Source organism: Schistocerca nitens, chromosome 6 (genome assembly GCF_023898315.1).
Source record: "Schistocerca nitens isolate TAMUIC-IGC-003100 chromosome 6, iqSchNite1.1, whole genome shotgun sequence".
Classification (NCBI taxonomy): Eukaryota; Metazoa; Arthropoda; class Insecta; order Orthoptera; family Acrididae; genus Schistocerca; species Schistocerca nitens.
Genome location: NC_064619.1, coordinates 405,382,739 through 405,402,910, shown reverse-complemented (window position 1 = coordinate 405,402,910; position 20,172 = coordinate 405,382,739). Strand labels below are relative to the sequence as shown.

Sequence of the window (20,172 nt, the reverse complement as noted above, 5' to 3'; positions counted from 1 at the left end):
CCTGTGCAAGCTTCTTCATCTCCCAGTACCTACTGCAACCTACATCCTTCTGAATCTGCTTAGTGTATTCATCTCTTGGTCTCCCTCTACGATTTTTACCCTCCACGCTGCCCTCCAATACTAAAATGGTGATCCCTTGATGCCTCAGAACATGTCCTACCAACCGATCCCGTCTTCTGGTCAAGTTGTGCCACAAACTTCTCTTCTCCCCAATCCTATTCAGTACTTCCTCATTAGTTATGTGATCTACCCATCTAATCTTCAGCATTCTTCTGTAGCACCACATTTCGAAAGCTTCTATTCTCTTCTTGTCCAGACTATTTACCGTCCATGTTTCACTTCCATACATGGCTACACTCCATACAAATACTTTCAGAAACTATTTCCTGACACCCAAATCTATAATCGATGTTAACAAATTTCTCTTCTTCAGAAACGCTTTCCTTGCCATTGCCAGTCTACATTTTATATCCTCTCTACTTCGACCATCATCAGTTATTTTGCTCCCCAACTAGCAAAACTCCTTTACTGCTTTAAGTGTCTCATTTCCTAATCTAATTCCCTCAGCATCACCCGACTTACTTCGACTACATTCCATTATCCTCGTTTTTCTTTTGTTGATGTTCATCTTATATCCTCCTTTCAAGACACTGTCCGTTCCGTTCAACTGCTCTTCCAAGTCCTTTGCTGTCTCTGACAGAATTACAATGTCATCGGCGAACCTCAAACTTTTTATTTCTTCTCCATGGATTTTAATACCTACTCCGAATTTTTCTTTTGTTTCCTTTACTGCTTGCTCAATATACAGATTGAATAACATCGGGGAGAGGCTACAACCCTGTCTTACTCCCTTCCCAACCACTGCTTCCCTTTCATGTCCCTCGACTCTTATAACTGCCGTCTGGTTTCTGTACAAACTGTAAATAGCCTTTCGCTCCCTGTATTTTACCCCTGCCACCTTTAGAATTTGAAAGAGAGTATTCCAGTCAACATTGTCAAAAGCTTTCTCTAAGTCTACAAATGCTAGAAACGTAGGTTTGCCTTTCCTTAATCTTTCTTCTAAGATAAGTCGTAAGGTTAGCATTGCCTCACGTGTTCCAGTGTTTCTACGGAATCCAAACTGATCTTCCCTGAGGTTGGCTTCTATTAGTTTTTCCATTCGTCTGTAAAGGATTCGTGTTAGTATTTTGCAGCTGTGACTTATTAAACTGATGGTTCAGTAATTTTCACATCTGTCAACACCTGCTTTCTTTGGGATTGGAATTATTATATTCTTCTTGAAGTCTGAGGGTATTTCGCCTGTTTCATACATCTTGCTCACCAGATGGTAGAGTTTTGTCAGGACTGGCTCTCCCAAGGCCGTCAGTAGTTCCAATGGAATGTTGTCTACTCCGGGGGCCTTGTTTCGACTCAGGTCTTTCAGTGCTCTGTCAAACTCTTCACGCAGTATCGTATCTCCCATTTCATCTTCATCTACATCCTCTTCCATTTCCATAATATTGTCCTCAAGTACTTCGCCCTTGTATAGACCCTCTATATACTCCTTCCACCTTTCTGCTTTCCCTTCCTTGCTTAGAACTGGGTTTCCATCTGAGCTCTTGATATTCATACAAGTCGTTCTCTTCTCTCCAAAGGTCTCTTTAATTTTCCTGTAGGCAGTATCTATCTTACCCCTAGTGAGATAAACCTCTACATCCTTACATTTGTCCTCTAGCCATCCCTGCTTAGCCATTTTGCACTTCCTGTCGATCTCATTTTTGAGACGTTTGTATTCCTTTTTGCCTGCTTCATTTACTGCATTTTTATATTTTCTCCTTTCATCAATTAAATTCAATATTTCTTCTGTTACCCAAGGATTTCTACTAGACCTCGTCTTTTTACCTACTTGATCCTCTGCTGCCTTCACTACTTCATCCCTCAAAGCTACCCATTCTTCTTCTACTGTATTTCTTTCCCCCATTCCTGTCAATTGTTCCCTTATGCTCTCCCTGAAACTCTGTACAACCTCTGGTTCTTTCAGTTCATCCAGGTCCCATCTCATTAAATTCCCACCTTTTTGCAGTTTCTTCAGTTTTAATCTACAGGTCATAACCAATAGATTGTGGTCAGAGTCCACATCTGCCCCTGGAAATGTCTTACAATTTAAAACCTGGTTCCTAAATCTCTGTCTTACCATTATATAATCTATCTGATACCTTTTAGTATCTCCAGGGTTCTTCCATGTATACAACCTTCTTTCATGATTCTTAAACCAAGTGTTAGCTATGATTAAGTTATGCTCTGTGCAAAATTCTACCAGGCGGCTTCCTCTTTCATTTCTTAGCCCCAATCCATATTCACCTACTATGTTTCCTTCTCTCCCTTTTCCTACACTCGAATTCCAGTCACCCATGACTATTAAATTTTCGTCTCCCTTCACTATCTGAATAATCTCTTTTATTTCATCATACATTTCTTCAATTTCTTCGTCATCTGCAGAGCTAGTTGGCATATAAACTTGTACTACTGTAGTAGGTGTGGGCTTCGTATCTATCTTGGCCACAATAATGCGTTCACTATGCTGTTTGTAGTAGCTTACCCGCATTCCTATTTTCCTATTCATTATTAAACCTACTCCTGCATTACCCCTATTTGATTTTGTGTTTATAACCCTGTAGTCACCTGACCAGAAGTCTTGTTCCTCCTGCCACCGAACTTCACTAATTCCCACTATATCTAACTTTAACCTATCCATTTCCCTTTTTAAATTTTCTAACCTACCTGCCCGATTAAGGGATCTGACATTCCACGCTCCGACCCGTAGAACGCCAGTTTTCATTCTCCTGATAACGACATCCTCTTGAGTAGTCCCCGCCCGGAGATCCGAATGGGGGACTATTTTACCTCCGGAATATTTTACCCAAGAGGACGCCATCATCATTTAATCATACAGTAAAGCTGCATGACCTCGGGAAAAATTACGGCTGCAGTTTCCCCTTGCTTTCAGCCGTTCGCAGTACCAGCACAGCAAGGCCGTTTTGGTTAATGTTACAAGGCCAGATCAGTCAATCATCCAGACTGTTGCCCTTGCAACTACTGAAAAGGCTGCTGCCCCTCTTCAGGAACCACACGTTTGTCTGGCCTCTCAACAGATACCCCTCCGTTGTGGTTGCACCTACGGTACGACTATCTGTATCGCTGAGGCACGCAAGCCTCCCCACCAACAGCAAGGTCCATGGTTCATGGGGGGGAAAAGCAGTGGTAGCAACTCTTATTACCTTTCAGTCCCCTACAGACACAGCAGATGAAGTGAATACCCCATCTTTATAAATTGGTGTGTAACTCATCGTCCGACTGCAATTGGAGGTCTCCATGAAACATAACTCCCTGGACCAGGTTTAGGCTTTTATGAGGAGTGCCCAAATGGGAATATCACCCAGCTTGTCACACACGAGCAGCACCCATGACTGGGCTTTGGATGCTGCCTTAATCAGGACTGACCCATTTCTCATTCTGGATAGTGCTGCCACAATCCCAAACTTATCCTCGAGATTTTCAATAAAAAATAGAGGCTTTGTAGCTAGAAAGGAGAAAACTAAATATTGAGGCGAATAAGACCCTCTTGTTTCTGTAGCCCTATGTTCCTCCCATGGTGTAGCTATGGAGGGAAACAATTTGGGGTCATACTTCTCAGCACTGAACTTTAGCCATTCTTTCTTAGAGACAGTTGGGGCCGATCAGCCACCAACAAAAAATGACCCGGTTGGCTTCACTTCAGGTCATTCGCCCTGATGCTATCCACTCCAAACAGGGGCTCTCCCCACGGATGCCACCCAGCCACAGCAAAGGCCACTTGGCATAATGTCCGTTGTCAGGAGTCCTGATGCTACTCCTTGGCATACGTGGGAGTTTGCAGCTCAGGCATCAGCAGTGTGATCCCTTTGTTGTTAAGAGGGCTACAACCAACAGGGTGCATGACAACTCCTCCACAATGGACTGGCGGAATGGCTAGCACGCTGGATATTGGGTGTTAAAAGATTCATTTTCATCACATGTGCAGAAGATGACAGTGATCAAGGGATGTAGATTACACACCCTGTAAAGTGTCCTCACACAAACACCTGGATTATGGGTGGGTATGGAGAGCCATGACAATATTAGGTGCAAATGGTCTCAGCACACAATGGATACATGATGCACCACATAAGGCGTCCTTCCCCAAATGACATGCACTTCTATAGAATTTGGAAAGGTGGAAGTCAAACCTTAAAAGGGGACCATAACTGATCAGGCCAAAAAGCAGAAGACTCCTCTCAGTTGTCTCTTATGACAGGCAGGATTATCTCAGGTCTATTCTAGGCCCAGAACCCACAGGGTTGGGGGATGGGGATGGCATGCCGAAAGGTCATGGGAACAACAACTTTAGGTACTTGAAATAGATTGGTCCTAACTCATGGTCTGTTTGCTAACTGAGAGGGGTATGAAGGAAAACAAAAGGAGCACATTCTTAGGATGATAGACAGATAATGGCAGAGGCCCTCGAACTGCATTCTGACCAGTAATCCTGCCTGAGGGTGGGTGTCAGGGGTCAATGCCCCTCACATAAAAAATTATAAGTTGGTTGGTAATTGCATAAGTCAGCAAGAGTCAGTACCATCAGAAATGAAGAGGGATTATCTGTGCTTTGGCAAGATGACTATCTACAGAACTAGTCCAAAAGCCGCCAATGGTGGACTGGATCCAGCAATTTCAAAGCTGCTGAGTCATAAACCTGGAAACCAAAGTTTGACTGGGATGAGACCCTGGCCCAGTAAATATTGAGGAGAGTACAGTTATCTGCACCCCAAGAGGTGTGGGCAAGGCTGTGGAGAGAATTACGTTTTCGCATGCAGCTAGACTTCAGTTGATGAATACCGGCAGCCATGTCAGCCTTTTATCAAAGAGCAGCCCTAAAAGTTCAGACTGTGCAGCAATGCCCAATTGCTGGGTACCCAGAATTCCAAGTGAGGACGGACTGTAGTGTGATGGTAGAAATGCAAGACTTCCCCCCCCCCCTCCCCTCCCCACAAGAGACAAATGGAAGTTACAGGAAAGTGTCCAAGCAGAGGCCTTTCAGGTGGCACTCTAGCTGGCATTCAGCCGTGGTTACAGACTGGGAGCTGTACCAAACACAGAAGTAGTCTACATACATCATGGTGGTTAGAAGTAGTCTGATGGAGGTCACTAGCCCATTGATAGTGATAAGGATGAGTTTAACACTCAGCATGGAGTCCTGCAGGACGCTGTTCTTTTGGACTCAATAAGAACTGAGTGATGTACCAACTTTAACCCAAAACAAGTGGTGGGATTAAAATTTATGAATAAAAATCAGTAGGGGCCCTCAAAAGCCCCTATTATGGAGGGTAAGTAAAAGTGATGGGGCCAAGCAGTGTTGCATGCCTGACATAGCTAAAAAGAGATTGCAATGAAGTACTGGCATTTAAAAACAGGTAGCTGGATTGCTGTTTACAACCTAAGCTGATGGTTGTGGACCATCCCTCCCAGAAAAGACACTGACATGGGGGAAAGAAAGGTCCCTCGATTCAAAGACCCAGCATAGTCGTTGGGCTACAATCCTTTCAAGCAGTTCAGTGATAACTGATTGGTAGCTTTCATGAATGTTGGTCTTATGCCTGATTTAAGGATTGGGACCATGATAATGTCTGCCACTGCAAAGGAGAAGTGCCTACTAGCCAAATATTGTTGAAGACCCTGAGCAGATGGAACCTGCAACAGTCAGATGTCGGATCACTTAATTATGCAGGTACCTAATCAAGGCTGATGGCTGTATTCATGAGAGCTCAAGAGCCTGAACCAGTTCCCAGTCAGTTAAGGACAGGGAAATTTCTTCAATTTATCATTAACACATTCCCAAGATGGAGACATAGCACTCCATATGTTCTGTCTCACAGTGTTTAATTAGATAACGAGCCTTATTACAAAGAAGCTTAAAAGCTAGGATGGTGGTTGTGAAGGATGTTCTTTGAGATATTGCAGGACCTTTCAATGATCCTCTATAGTCTCAGAATATCTTTGGTCCATCATGGCATCAGTGGGTGGCAGTAGGGGCCTGTAGAAAGATGAATTGCAGTTCCAGTGGTGCAAGTAATCACCTCAGAGAGATATCTCACAACCTCATCAATGCAATGTGACAGACAGAGGGCAAAGGTGACAGCAGAGGTATAAAACTGCCAGTTGGGCCTTTGAAATGCCCAATGTGATAATTGGTCCATTGGGCAGTGACATGGAAGAGACAGGATCACTGGAAAGTGATCGCTGTTGCAAGACTATTGTCGATGTGACCAAAGTAGTGAAGCCATGCAATTGAGGTAAGAGATTGTAAAGTCAATAGCCAAAAAGGTACCACAGGCATTCTGAAGTAGGTAGATTACCGTCATTGAGGGGAGACAGACCAAGGTTGGAAAGAAGTTGATCAATCAGAAAGCCCTTACCAGACGAAGGTGGTGCTTCCCTATAGACAGTGGTGTGAACTGAAAGCCCCAAAAAAAGGAGAAAAGAGAAGAAAGTAGTTGGATTAATGTGGACAACTCAGTATACATAAGTAGCTTGCCTGGAGGTAAATAAATATTGCACATGGTGATCGTTGAGGTGTTTTGCACCTGCACCACTAGCACTTCCAACATGCAATGAAGAGTAATCCAATCACAGACGAAATTTGTACAAACCAATGTACAACCCTTCCAGATGTCCCCTCTGAGCCAGCATGGTACTGAAAGGATGAAAAATAACCACAGAGCATTGTGTAATGGTTATCAGTGAAGCATGTTTCTTGAAGAGTAACGCAAATTGCAAATGAGAAGGAAATAAGGTGGTGTAATTCCAGCTTGTGACAGTAATATCCATTGTAGCTCCATTGGATCATCACATTGAGGAAGTCCTGGTTGGATTTGAAGGGGCCAGGATCACTGTGCCACCAGTGAGGGGTGGAACATCATCAATTCGGCATCCAAAAATGTGGGGGAATTCACCTCCAGTGTCAATGGGGTAGCCATCTCCCAAGATTTTTCCTTCTCCTCTTTCACAATGATGGGTGTCAGGTTTCTTGTGAGAGCTTATCTGCTTTGGTGGGATACGAACAGAAGAAGAGCAGGCAGCCTTGAGATCCACTGTCCGTCGCTCCTGCAGCCACTGGATGGTGTAGGGTCTCTGATCAGTGGATTTCCAGGGAGAAGTTCCTATGGGAAGGGGAGGGGGGGAGGGGCTGTGACAGGCAGACGTTTCTCCAGCTGGTTGAAGGGAATGATTATGGAGGGTAGCGCTACAGGAACCATGTGACAAGTGGCCCCATGGTCTAGTTAATAGGCGTGACAATCAGATCTCGGTGCTGAGGGAGTAAACATGCCAGATACTGCTGATGACCTGGAAACAGTAGTGATGAAGGTCATTGTCACAGATTGGATTCAATAAATCAATCATTCAATCATTTTTTTTTCCAATCTTCAAGTGACCTTCAGTTCCTGAATTTTGCATTTCTGAAATAGGTTAGCACATTTATGGGATTGGGGAGGAGAGGGTAGTCATTTCCACAATTGACACAGACAGGTTACAGCAAACATCAGAGCACTCCATCTGCATGGAGAGTCAACTGAATGGCAGTCGTCCTCATCACTCGCTACCCACATGGCTCAGTCTCAGTCACTAGTGAGTGAGCACAGAGTGCGAGTAATGGGCCAATTTCACCCAACTGGGTAAGGAATGTCATAACAGAGTGTTAGACATGTGAAAGAGCATCAAGACTCCAATCAATGGAATTTCTAGGCCTTTGCACACCCATTTGCTTTGTGCGCAGTCATCAAGTGAGATGGTGTTGGTCATTTTCACTAACTTTTCTGCGCAGTTTATTCATCCTCTTTGTTGCACACAGTAGCTGAGAACACTACACAGATCAGGCACACACTTGCAGTGCTCTAACACCCATGGTGGATGTTTGTGAAGTGGCTAGCCAGAGTCCCCACAATCTGGGTCACAGGTACATCAAGAAGACATCTAACTGAAGTGCTCGCATTTAAAATACCAAATTGGGGGTGAAAAATACACTTCACATCACAGCAGTAATGATTTTGACCTCTTATGCAAATGAATCCTTGTCAAAAGCAAGGATGAATATGCCAGTTCTATCTGGCAGGTCTGAAAGTACACGGCATATGAAATGGCTCCCTCACCTCTATATGTGCTTGTGTCATTTTTTGTCTGCCTACAGCACTAGATCCCAGTGAAACATTAATTCTCATATGACGAAGTCCTCATGGTGTGTGATGGCAACAGGTATATCACCAAGTTGTTTACAGGATAGTAACACCTGTCACTGGGTAGGATTTGGTGTCTTAATTAAGATGGAACCACCACATAACTTGCTAAGGAAAGGGAATTAACAATACAAGTTTAAATTATTCTCCATAAAAAAAACATAGGTCTAGCAGAGAGAAAGTACACTATCTATTTAGGTTAAAAAATGAACTGAGGGGAATAACTGTCTGCATGCTACTTTGTTTTGTTTTCCTGGCAGGACGTAGCCATGTATGGCATTGAACTGGAGTCTGTCCAAAGAGGCTGCTAGGGCCTCACAGGCACCTGCCGATAACTCTGGTCCCTTCAGGACACAAAATGTCTGTCACAGTGGAGCCTATTCTGAGTGAGGGGTCTTCCAATTGATGCCATCTAGTGAGAGCAAAGGTTACCTAGCATGACAGCCAGTGCCATGTCCTCATACCACCAAAGGCAGCCGCTGCTCCTTGGGATGCACATGGAGGTGACAGATTAGATACAAATCCTTGTGTGGTCATGGAACTAACACCATACAGGTATGTGACAGCCCCTCACCCCATGTGGACTGGCTACCATTTGGCTATAGGCCAACATCCCTCACACAATTAGTAAAAAAAAAAATTGCAAAGGTGGGGGCAGAATACAGATGTGCAGACTAAACAAAAGTTAACTAAAATGTGTGGAGTGAAATAAAGGGAACAAAGTAAGAAAAGCCATACTCGACATCCGGCTCAACTGCAGCTCCCGATCCCATAAATTGGGATCGAAGACTTCCTTTGACCTATATAGCTCAACAGCAGCTACCGATCCCATAAATTAGGGCCTAACACTTCCCTTGACCTATATAGCTCAAAAACATCTCCCAATACCAACATTCACAGCCACACATTGGGCTCTAACACTTCCCTTGACCTGTTATCCTTACGACATCTCCACATACAGCCGTCCCTGGACAGAGACGCCGAAACTTTAAGTAAGCCTCATTTCTTCACGACATACTGAACACTTCACGACTTCATCCAAAAATCCGAATAGTTGAAAAAATTTTATTAGAGCAAACGCACTGTCCCCCATCATAACTGAAAACTGTTGACCCTGTCAGTCATATCCATACCTACCAAAGACATAAAAAAAAAGCAATTTACCAAAATTCACACGACGCCACACTCTCAAACTAAACCAAAAACATCACCTAACACACCACCGGAGAGCACCACCGATCGCATCAAAACGACACCTGCAAACACGCCACTCTCACAAACTAAATTCCACTACGTCGTGACGTCACACACCACAACAGCCTTACGTCACGGGTCAAAGCCGTCGGGTGGGATCGGACGCTTCAGTCGACCCGTTATGACTAGCACTAATCTCCTCACATTGATATTTATAAAAATTACACCTAGATAAATAAGTATATATCAGATGCACAGTTGCTACTTTCCAGAAGCCACTGCTTTTCCTGTTATTCCACCCAGCTGAGCCGGCCGGGATGGCCGAACGGTTCTAGGCGCTACAGTTTGGAACCGCGCGACTGCTATGGTCGCAGGTTCGAATCCTGCCTTGGGCATGGATGTGTGTGATGTCCTTAGGTTAGTTAGGTTTAAGTAGTTCTAAGTTCTAGGGGACTGATGAGCTCAGAAGTTGAGTCCCACAGTGCTCAGAGCCATTTGAACCACCCAGCTGATGTTTATACCTACTACTTTATACTAAACATTTAGCTTTACTGATTTCAGGCATTATAGCAGTCTGTACTCTGTCAAAGTAAAAACATCTATGAGGTAAACATAAGTGGCAGCTAGAATCTACGGATTAACTGAAGCATTCTACACCATTTCACCACTTCACAGCAAAACTTGTCACCACCCAACCTAGCACTCAGGTTATACTACAGATCAGTAAGTCAGCGTCTCTTACAAATTTGTATTCATGTTCGTTGGCTTTGACAACTCAGAATCAAACTGACGTTTTCCCATCTGAACTAGACCCTGGGCTCTTGTGCAACTCAATCTGTCATCACAACATACACTTATAAATGTAATATTGATGCAAAAGAAATATTGTCAACATTCCACCCCCTTTGTGTTTGCACCCTTACTTATGAAGCAACACACCACAATCATTATACTAAGGCTACACAGCCGAAATCCGTCATTTCAAGTAGTGTAACAATCATTATCATTTTTATGGGCATACGCCTAGGTAAAATTGTCTCCCAATCCCGCATTTGTGCCATCCATAATAATCTGTTTTAATGAACATTTTTGTGGGTTCGAGGGAGGAAGGGAAGAAGGAAGATATACATCCGAGGCCTTGCTGGACAGAATGAGTTTTCGGATGCGACCACTTTACAGGCATCAAGCAAACATTTCCCTTTAAGTCACTTGCTTAGCATCTTTGAAACATTCAATGTATTATCAGGATACGGACATGAATAATGCACATTTTGAATACGAAGACAGTGTCGTGACTTTTGAACCAACTCTATTAGTACGGCGAATTCTATGCCAAATTTTTTACTAGCGATTAAGAAAACGATAAGGTAAGAAACCGTGCTAGTTTCTGCAGTGTGCTTCTTTCGACGCTGGGTGTTTCCGCATATGACAGTTTTTCACATTCCTTTACTCTAATTTAGTTCCTTTCACTCACTCTCTTTCAACTAATTTGATGACGTCCTCCATCACTTGGTGTCCGTCGACAGTTTTTCCATGTAAATATATATGTAACGGCTTTGTTACATATGGGCCAATTCCACTGTCTTGAAACACCAAATATTGACAGAGTGATTACGCTAGCTCTGAAAACACAAACATACGAACCAAAGGCTGGCGGGAATCGTGTAGAGAAAAATGCCAGTTGGCTACGTGCTCTTGCCGTAACTGTTGCCGCAACACATGTGAAAACTAACAGAACATGCAACAAACACTAACCTGCTACTTTTTCTCCCCCCCACACATTGACAACTATACACATTACACAAGAAGATACCAAAGATTTTACACAAAATCTGACGCACAGTGATTGACGTTTCGATCGTAGACTATAAATATCTGTGGCATGAGCATTCGAATGCGTAGAACGAGAACACTGTCTCCAATATCTCCTGCGGCTCAAGTGAACTGATTTTGGAGCGGCGCAGTTTATCCCGTAATGCGCTTACCGTATTTTGAGGGTTATTACATTACTGCTACACATATATCACATTCAGAAGCATCATGAAACGTTTTACAGACATCTTGATACTTTTATACCAGGACTTGAAGTTCGCTTAAAGATGTGAAGATCAATAGTACTGTACTTTTTCACCACAGTATCATAGCTCAGATTCAATTTATTTGCGATTTTTTGGTAACGGGATAAGAAGTGACAGCCAACAATATGTTTTTAAGTTTCTTATTGCATTTGCTCGTATTGTAGAATCTCTGTTATTAATTACGTCACGCTGACACTGTGCACGATGCCGAAGTACCAAGAAAAAACAACGCATTTGGAACCATGAAATTGTTGTTGTAAATAACATAAGATATGCACCATCTGCTTGTCTACTATTATTTTCAAATTTTCTGCTTTTTGTAGACAAGTAAAATATGCGGAACATTTTTCTCGATCTCATCAGAAAAATAAAACCATACACTACACACAAAAAATATAAGATCAGTGTTCGAATTTTGACGTAATAAGAGAACTGACAGCCAACAATATTTTTGTTCTGCTTTCTACTGCACTGATTCAGATTGTCGAACCTGTTCTAATTAATTACATGTTGTAATTACTGTACATACTGTGTAGAAAACTGTCTCATACAGAAATACTTAGACACACACAGGGGTGTGAGAACCTGCACAGATTGGAGGGAATTAATCAGACTCTCATGTATAAATTTTAAATGCATATTATAATAGCACAAATATGTGTACACTGACTGACAGTATTCTTGGAAATTTATCTAGCACTTGTCTCGTAAACAAATGACCATAAAATCGCTGAAATTATCTCTACAATGCAAGATTTTGTAATACATGTCTCAATATTTTTCAACATAGAAAGTGCCTCATAACAAAATGACATTTACAATTATACATTTATTGTACATATCAAAGAGAAGTAACTAGTCCTCCTTCCACTCACTTCTCTTGACATCCGTAGCAACGACAATACTGCCCCACAGCTGTTCCTAAAACTCACATGCAGAAACGTGTACAAAACTTGGCGAATACGTGCAATATTCAACTTTCACTATTACTGCAGACTGTAGATAAGGAGCATCGTCCCAAAATTAAGTGACTAGCCCTGTTTGACGTTGAGAATATGAGCAGTAGACTATGAGCGAGAACGGAACCGACACAGAGATTTGCGCTATACCCACCAGCTACAATCAAGTGACCAATGAAAAGTCAGAACTGGAAAGCAGTTCTGAAAGCACTTCGTTCCACCCACATACAGCTTTATTTTCGTTTTCTAACTAAAGTTCTTTTTACCGCATTGAAGATTTATCACAAACATGTCACCTTTTGTAGGATTTCTTATAATTAAATATCATTTAATGACACATTGACAGAAAAAGTCATCAGCAGATCTTAACATGAAAATTAATTAAAGATAACTTTATTTCTCGCATTCAACGATTGCTTCGGCTGTGTGGTTAGAGGTATCATATTATTGTTTCAACATTCTCAGGTTTGCGGCTTGATGTATGCAAAAATTTTGTTTTCTTCATCTTCACGTTAGTGACGGATTCTGAGATCATCAACGATATTTGTATTCTTATTTGTCAGAAATATTTGACCGTTTCTTCAACTATGTTGCTATTTCCGTTAGTGTGGTTAGGCAGGAACCTAACACTACTGGTTAAGTTCCTGTGAGAGGTGAAGCAGCAATAACATTTAGACAGGAAAGGACTATCATTTCGTTTTTTATTTTTAAAAAAGTGGAAAATAGTAACAAAATGTTTTAAAAGCATGTAATATTTATTTTATAATCTTATGCATGGTTTACATTTTAGTCATAGAAAATAAATGAAAATTTGTTACGAGAAAATTATTTTTAAGAAAATATTTTAAAAAAACCTTGCACTTAGCAAGTTCCAAAAATAGCTGTCAAAATCGGACTCCATGTACAACTAATCAAAAAATCGCTAAAAAAATTAAAAGACGATATTAAATTGGAGAAAACAAAAGCTAGTTTCAAAGTAAGTATAATATAACCATCTTCCATAAAGTCCTAGAATTTCAGTTCTCTTTGCTGAACCCAAGAACCCTGTTATAGGATGGTCTCGTAAGGTTTATGTCTGATAGCTTAGCTTTGTGTCGTTTAAGAACTTCCCCACATTTTCCCAACAATTTCGTCTTTGAATGGGTGTTCAGTGTTATTTCTCTTTGCTAGTTTATACAGGGTGAGTCACTAACTATTGCCACCAAGAATAACTCCGAAAGTATGATTAGGAGTTGAAAAGTTTGTGGGATAAAAGTTGCATGGGACAATGGGGGCCATAATATGACGTTGGTTTTTTGTTGCCAAGTGGGATCGCTTCAGCGATATGAAGGTTAACTTTGTTTTTTTTTAAATGGGATGCTATAGTTTGGTACTTATTTTTTGATAGCGACTATCGAGACGAATCCAATGATGTGTAACAGTAAGGTCTTTGAAGGTCAACGAAGGTCACAAAGGTGACATGAACATCCATTTAAAGAAGGTGTTCGAAGTAATGACCATTGGTATCAATGCAGTGATCCAAGCGTCTTATCATAGATTGAGTGGTATTCCTTATCACATCAACACTTATTGAAGCACAAGTTGTGACAATTCTCTGTAGCATATCTTCAGGTGTAGTTGGAATGTCTTTATAAACAATGTCTTTTATGCATCTCCACAAGAAAAAATCCAGAGGCATTAAGTCTGGCAGACAAGCTGGCCGCGACACATTTTCTCCGCGTCCAGTCCAACGATTTGGGAATTCCTCTGCAGCTCATTTCTAGCCATCAGCGAAAAATGTGCGAGACACCTATCATGTTGATGCCACATTCTGTTCGTTGTTCCTAAAGGTACTTCTTCCAATAACGGACTTGATTTCTTACAGGAATGCGGTGTACTTCCTACCATTAAGATTTCTTTTGTTGAAATAGGGGCCTATAATTCTGTTCTGCAGAATCCTGCACCATACATTCACTGACCAAGGTTTTGGCATGCGACTTGCCACACCCAACATGGATTTTCAGTTAGCCAATAATGCATGTTATGCAAATTAACATTTCCATGGTTCGATAATGTAGCCTCAATAGTAAATAAAATCAAATTAATAAATGTGTCATCCCTCTGAACCTGAAGTTGAACCCATCGGCAGAATTCGGTGCGACACATACAATCTATAGCAGTTAATTCTTGGTAGAGACTGATATGGTAAGGATGATATTTATGGCGATGCAGAACACAAACAACATTACTCTGGCCCATGCCAGATTCCCTAGGGATTTGACGTAAAATAACACAAGGATCTCGAACCACAGTAGCAAAAGTACCAATTTCCGTTTCCTCATTAGTAACTTTCATTTGCCAGATATGTTTCCAATACGTTACAGATCCAGTAGTTCTCAATCTATCATACGCATATTTAAATGTACGATATGTAGGGTGAGTTTGTTGAGGATATCTTTCAGCGTATAAGTCTCTGACTCTCACTGAATTTCGTTAGCATTCTCCATGAATCAGAAGCATATTGACTGGTTCCTCGAAGGAATACATCATTCACATTCGCTTGATTCGACGATGCTAGTCTTACCGTTCCTATTAGTGTTGTATTGCGAAACGGTCGAATGCTGTTTACATATAAATGGCGCCGTATTCAGCGAATAGTCGTATTTACTATTTTCACGATATATGGGAGAGAATTGTCAGAGTATGTGCTTCGATAAGTGCCGAAATGATAAGGAATATCACTCAATCCATGATAAGAAGATTGCAGCACTGCATTGATACTAATGGTCATCACTTCGAACTCCTTCTGTAAATGGACGTTCATGCCACCTTTCTGACCTTCAATGGGCTTCAAAGACCTTACTGTTACACAGCATTAGATTCGTCTTGATAGCCGCTATCAGAAAATAAGTACCACACTATAGCATCCCATTTAAGGAAACAAAGTTGATCTTCATATCTCTGACCCTCACCACACCTAGAAACAAAAAACCATCGTCATATTATGGCCCCCGTTGTCCCATGCAACATTTGTCCCACAAACTTTTCAGCTACTGTCATACTTTCGGAGTTATTCTAGGTGGCAATAGTTAGTGGTTCACCCTTTTAGCCATTCTTCAAAAGTCATTGAGAGTAAGCATGAAGAAAGAAGCTTCCATAGGAATACAACACAAAACCAGTTTTCTTCAAGAAGTTTACCCAAAAGGGAAGGTTTATCTCTTTTTGTTTTTGCTGCTAACTCAACTGTTTTTGAACTACATCAATAGCTTTAGTCATTTTTGGCAGACTCCACTTTTTTTTATCAAACCTCCCTATTACCCTCTTGGAATCATCAAGAGAATTCCAAGAGAATAAGAGTGAGTACTAACACAGGAGTTCTTTAAACATAAAATGTAAGGGGCCCAGTTTAAGCAACTACAGGAGTTCTTATTTACATGACTAAACCCTACCTTTTGTAACAGAGTAATTTTTTAACCAAACCTCTAAATCAAAATGTGGCAATATTTGATACAACAGATGCATCAAAGTACAATAGATATGATGTGTGTGAATACTGTATCAGACATTACTACGAGAAATACCAATTTTCCATATAGTTCTATGCATTTACACACTGTGTAAACAACTTCACTTCAGATAATTTATTTCGCGCCCATTCTATAGCATTCACGATACAGGGCTTTTTTTGGCACTGTGCTAGTGCATATTCAACTGTGAAGTGCACCAAACATTTCTGTCAGAAGTTATTCCAGAAGCTGCAGACTTCACTTCATACACACATAGTTAACCATACAGTTACCACAAATAAATAAAATTATCAGAGGAAACGATTTTTCACACATAAATAGGCAAATTTTTAAAGAAGTGACAACACTTTCAATGGTCAACAAGAATCAGCTGTTTCCATTTTGGAAGTTAACTAAGTTTACACACACATGGGTAGAACATAGCGCTTTCCTTTGGCCTTTCAGTTCCGATTTCTCGTTGGTCACTTGGTTAGAGCTGGGAAGGCAAGGTGGGGATAGTGCAAAGCCCTGTGTTGTTTCCCTTCTCGCTAGACTGTGCTCATTCCACAGATACAAATACTATGTGGTTTCAACCACAGAACACAAAATTAAAAGTATTATGTTACAACACGGAAACGGAGAACTACATTAGTTCTCATAGTGGCCTAGCAGTCAACTTCGAATGTGGGAAAATATGGCGTGAAAATTTGTATTGTTGCTCTGCTAAATACGAGTATTTTTTTATTACAGAATTTGGTCAATTACAGATCATTTAGAATCCAAGACAAAGGTACAATCTTTTTCTTATTATCTTTACAGAACTTCCTCCTGATGAGCTGCATCTGTTCATTTGACGTCACCTTTCCATTTGTGAATTTCGTTGTTGGACAGGAAATTTCACAGTATTGATCAGTACCCCGAAGCTTTCCCTGTTGTGTATGATTTTTTTCTCAGATGTTAAGTTTTCTCAAGTCCTTTCTTGTCTCTCCCAGCCATCCCATGGTGTTTTTTTAATTTGGAAATGAAGTTAAAAAATTTCTTCACTGATACTCATTCTGTACATATGACCGTAAAGTTTAATCCGGTCTTTCTTATTGAGACTTTGGGTGTTTCTATGCTTGTATATTGATCATCATTTCTCCTCTCTGTCCAGTTGTTACCTTTGTTTTTTTTTCGGTCCTAAAATTTTCTGAAGATTTTCCTTTCGTTCTTTTCCGGTTCTTCTTGTTCACCTCTTTTATCCAGTGTTAGGCTTTTAGATCTGTTAAGTTCTTCCAGTTTAATTACTGTTGCAGAGTGTTTAAATTTTGCCTGGAATGATACTGATCTTATATTCTATCGGTTTTGTGTGAGTTTGTTTGCTAATCCTATTTTCTTCGATCTTTCCTTTCTTATGGTGTTATCTGACCCATTTGATTGTATCCATTTGGGCAAATACTTAAGCTTATCAACTCTTCTGGTGTTTCTGTCTTGTGTTCGTATATACTTTTCTCTGTTGTGTTTATGTTAAATGGATTCTGTTTTCTCATATTTGTTAGTAATCCGGTTGTAGTTGCAGTTCTGTGAAATGTTTCTATTATCATCTTTGCAGCTTATTTGTTCTTAGAAATTACTGCAATATCGTCAGCAAAAGTGGGACATTTCACTTCAGATCTCCCTCTTCATTGTTCTAGATGGATTCTTTTGACATTTTTCTCTTGTAGTTCCTTATCCCACTGTCTTATGACCTTGTCTGAGACCAGATTGAAGAGAATTGGCGAGAGTCCTTCGACCTGCCGAACACCTGTGTTAATTCTGAAGGATTCGGAAACTTCTCCTAGAAATTTAATGTTTGAAGTTGTGTCCATATTGTTAGGAAGGAATACTGTCTGTCTATAGAATCGCATGATTTTTTTTTAAATCAACGAATATAACGACTGTGTTAAGGTTCTACAGTGTTCTGATCTTGAGGATACTTTCCAGGTTAAAAGATTGCTCTGGCTATGATCTGTGTTTCCTGAACCCTGCTTGGGACTTGCCAATTGTGTGGTCTGCTTGATCTTTTATCTTATTCAGTAGAGCTTTGGACATAATTTTGTAAGTGACTGGAACTAGAGGTATGATTCACAAATTGTTGGTGTCTGTACTGTCACCCTTGTTATGCAGCAGATGGATTATGGCTTCTTTCCAGTTGTCCGGTATTCTTTTTTTTCAGTAATAATTAAAAACCTCATAAATGGTTTCAGCTGTCTGCTTCCTTCCCAGTTTCCACATCACAGTTAATGTACCATCTTCAACTGGTCCTCTGTTGTTTTTCAGCCAGCCAATGTATTGCTCAGTTTGATGCAGTCATGAGGGTTCTGAAGTATACGAGTATTAGGTGACAATATTTTTCGGGGGTGGACCTTGTAATCTGTTGATAAAGTGTATGTTTAAAAAACATTATTGAGACCTTTCAAAGTAATATATTAAAGCAGTCTCTATCAAAAACTAAAATTAACTTCTCATAGCTGTGTTTCACAGTTGTGTAAAATTTTGTAAACGATATAGTAGTCGTCTTTTGCCAGTAAAATGATTTATTTATGAAACCCAGTATTGCGACTTCGACCATGAGGCTACTATCAACTGAAAACAATTGCGCTTTAGCACTTGTCAAAACCTAAAAATCATTTGACATGACATGACATGAGACGGAGACTGGTTTCATCGCATTCTGTTTCTGATTATGAACTTCTTGTGTGTATTTCACTCTTACAATTGCTTTGTAAATATGTTTGCTTGCATTCTGCCTTGCTCACCACATTCATAATGCAATAGTGGATAACGTAAATAATTCCATATTTGTTTTCGTTTCATATAAAACAGAAGCAACTTTCACCACATGGTATTCGGTGGATTCATGTCCATTTATTACTGCTTACGAATTCATGTGTTACCTCCTCAATTTTCATGCTGCGTATGTATACCGCTCCTACTCAACTTTATTTTTGTCTGCATTCTTTTTTAGTACTTTCTAAGATATAATGGTGGCTTCCATCATTTTCATTGGAGTCAGAGGATGATTCTAGCACATAGACTTCTGCTAAAATATATTGTTTTTAATACATGTAAATGACATGTGAAAACTTTTGTATAGCTACTGTAGCACGTTTAGCATTTGCAAGAACAAATCCTTTAGTCATGCAAATCATACTCATCTGCATCTGCATTCATACTCTGCAAATCACCATGAAATGCATGCAATCAGTGACAAGAACGAATACCATTCAGAGTAGAATTACATACTCATTCCATGACAAGATGTGATAAAGCTGAATACCAATTCTGTCAAAGGCTGCCAACATGGAGTTCTCCATTAAATACGAGAAAGTATGGAAAATAAATGCAAACTAAAATAAAAAAGCACTCCGTTTTCACGCCACAAATGGCCCATCGGGACCATCCGACCACCATGTCATCCTCAGCTATGATGCAGATAGGAGGAGCATGTGGTCAGCACACCGCTCTCCCAGTCGTTATGATGGTTTTCTTTGACCAGAGTAGCTACAATACAGTCGAGTAATTAGCATCATGAGGCTGAGTGCACCCCAAAAAATGGTGACAGCGCATGGCAGCCTGGATGGTCACCCAGCCAAGTGCCAGTCATGCCGAAAGCGCTTAACTTCGGAGATCTGACGGGAACTGGTGTATCCATTGCAGCAAGACTGTTGCCAAAACTAAAATAAAGTATCATAAAAGCAACATACAATGCTGGCCACCCAAAATGCAACACCAAGAAGGATCAGAGATATCACAGCCACATTGATTTTGGAGACAATATGCTGTACAAAGATGACATATAGCCCCATGTGAAGTGATGAAGATGATGAAATCAGTACTGAGTGTTGCTAGCATTACTGGTTATAGCTGCTGCTACACACCTTGACATTGGATCAAAGAGGTTCTGTATGTGTTGTTGGGATATAATGCTACTTCCATATACTGCCAAAGTTGATCTGGTGTAGCATTGGGTGGTGTATCCCAGGCCAGGCATTCTTCAGTCATCGACTAGACGTTTTCCATAGGCGAAAGATCGGGAGAACTGTGAGACCAAGGCATCAGTGCAATCCGAAGGACGATGAAGAAATCTTGAACATTGTGTTCCACTTGTGGTCGCCCATTTTCCTGTCGCAATGTGGTTGTCAGCAAGCTC

The 20,172-nt window shown here is 40.8% G+C and overlaps 1 protein-coding gene across 4 annotated transcripts in view; it reads right to left on the bottom strand.

Moving 5' to 3' along the window:
• LOC126262649 (sorting nexin-24-like) overlaps positions 1–11,304 on the bottom strand; it is a 67,583-nt gene extending 56,279 nt beyond the window's left edge. The window contains exon 1 of one of the 4 annotated variants that reach the window (XM_049959414.1): positions 11,235–11,304. The gene's annotated coding sequence lies outside the window, so the exon portion shown is untranslated. Of the gene's footprint in view, positions 1–11,123 lie in introns of all 4 variants that reach the window. The other 3 variants (XM_049959415.1, XM_049959413.1, XM_049959416.1) reach the window with 3 other exon arrangements.
• Positions 11,305–20,172: the final 8,868 nt, after the last annotated feature.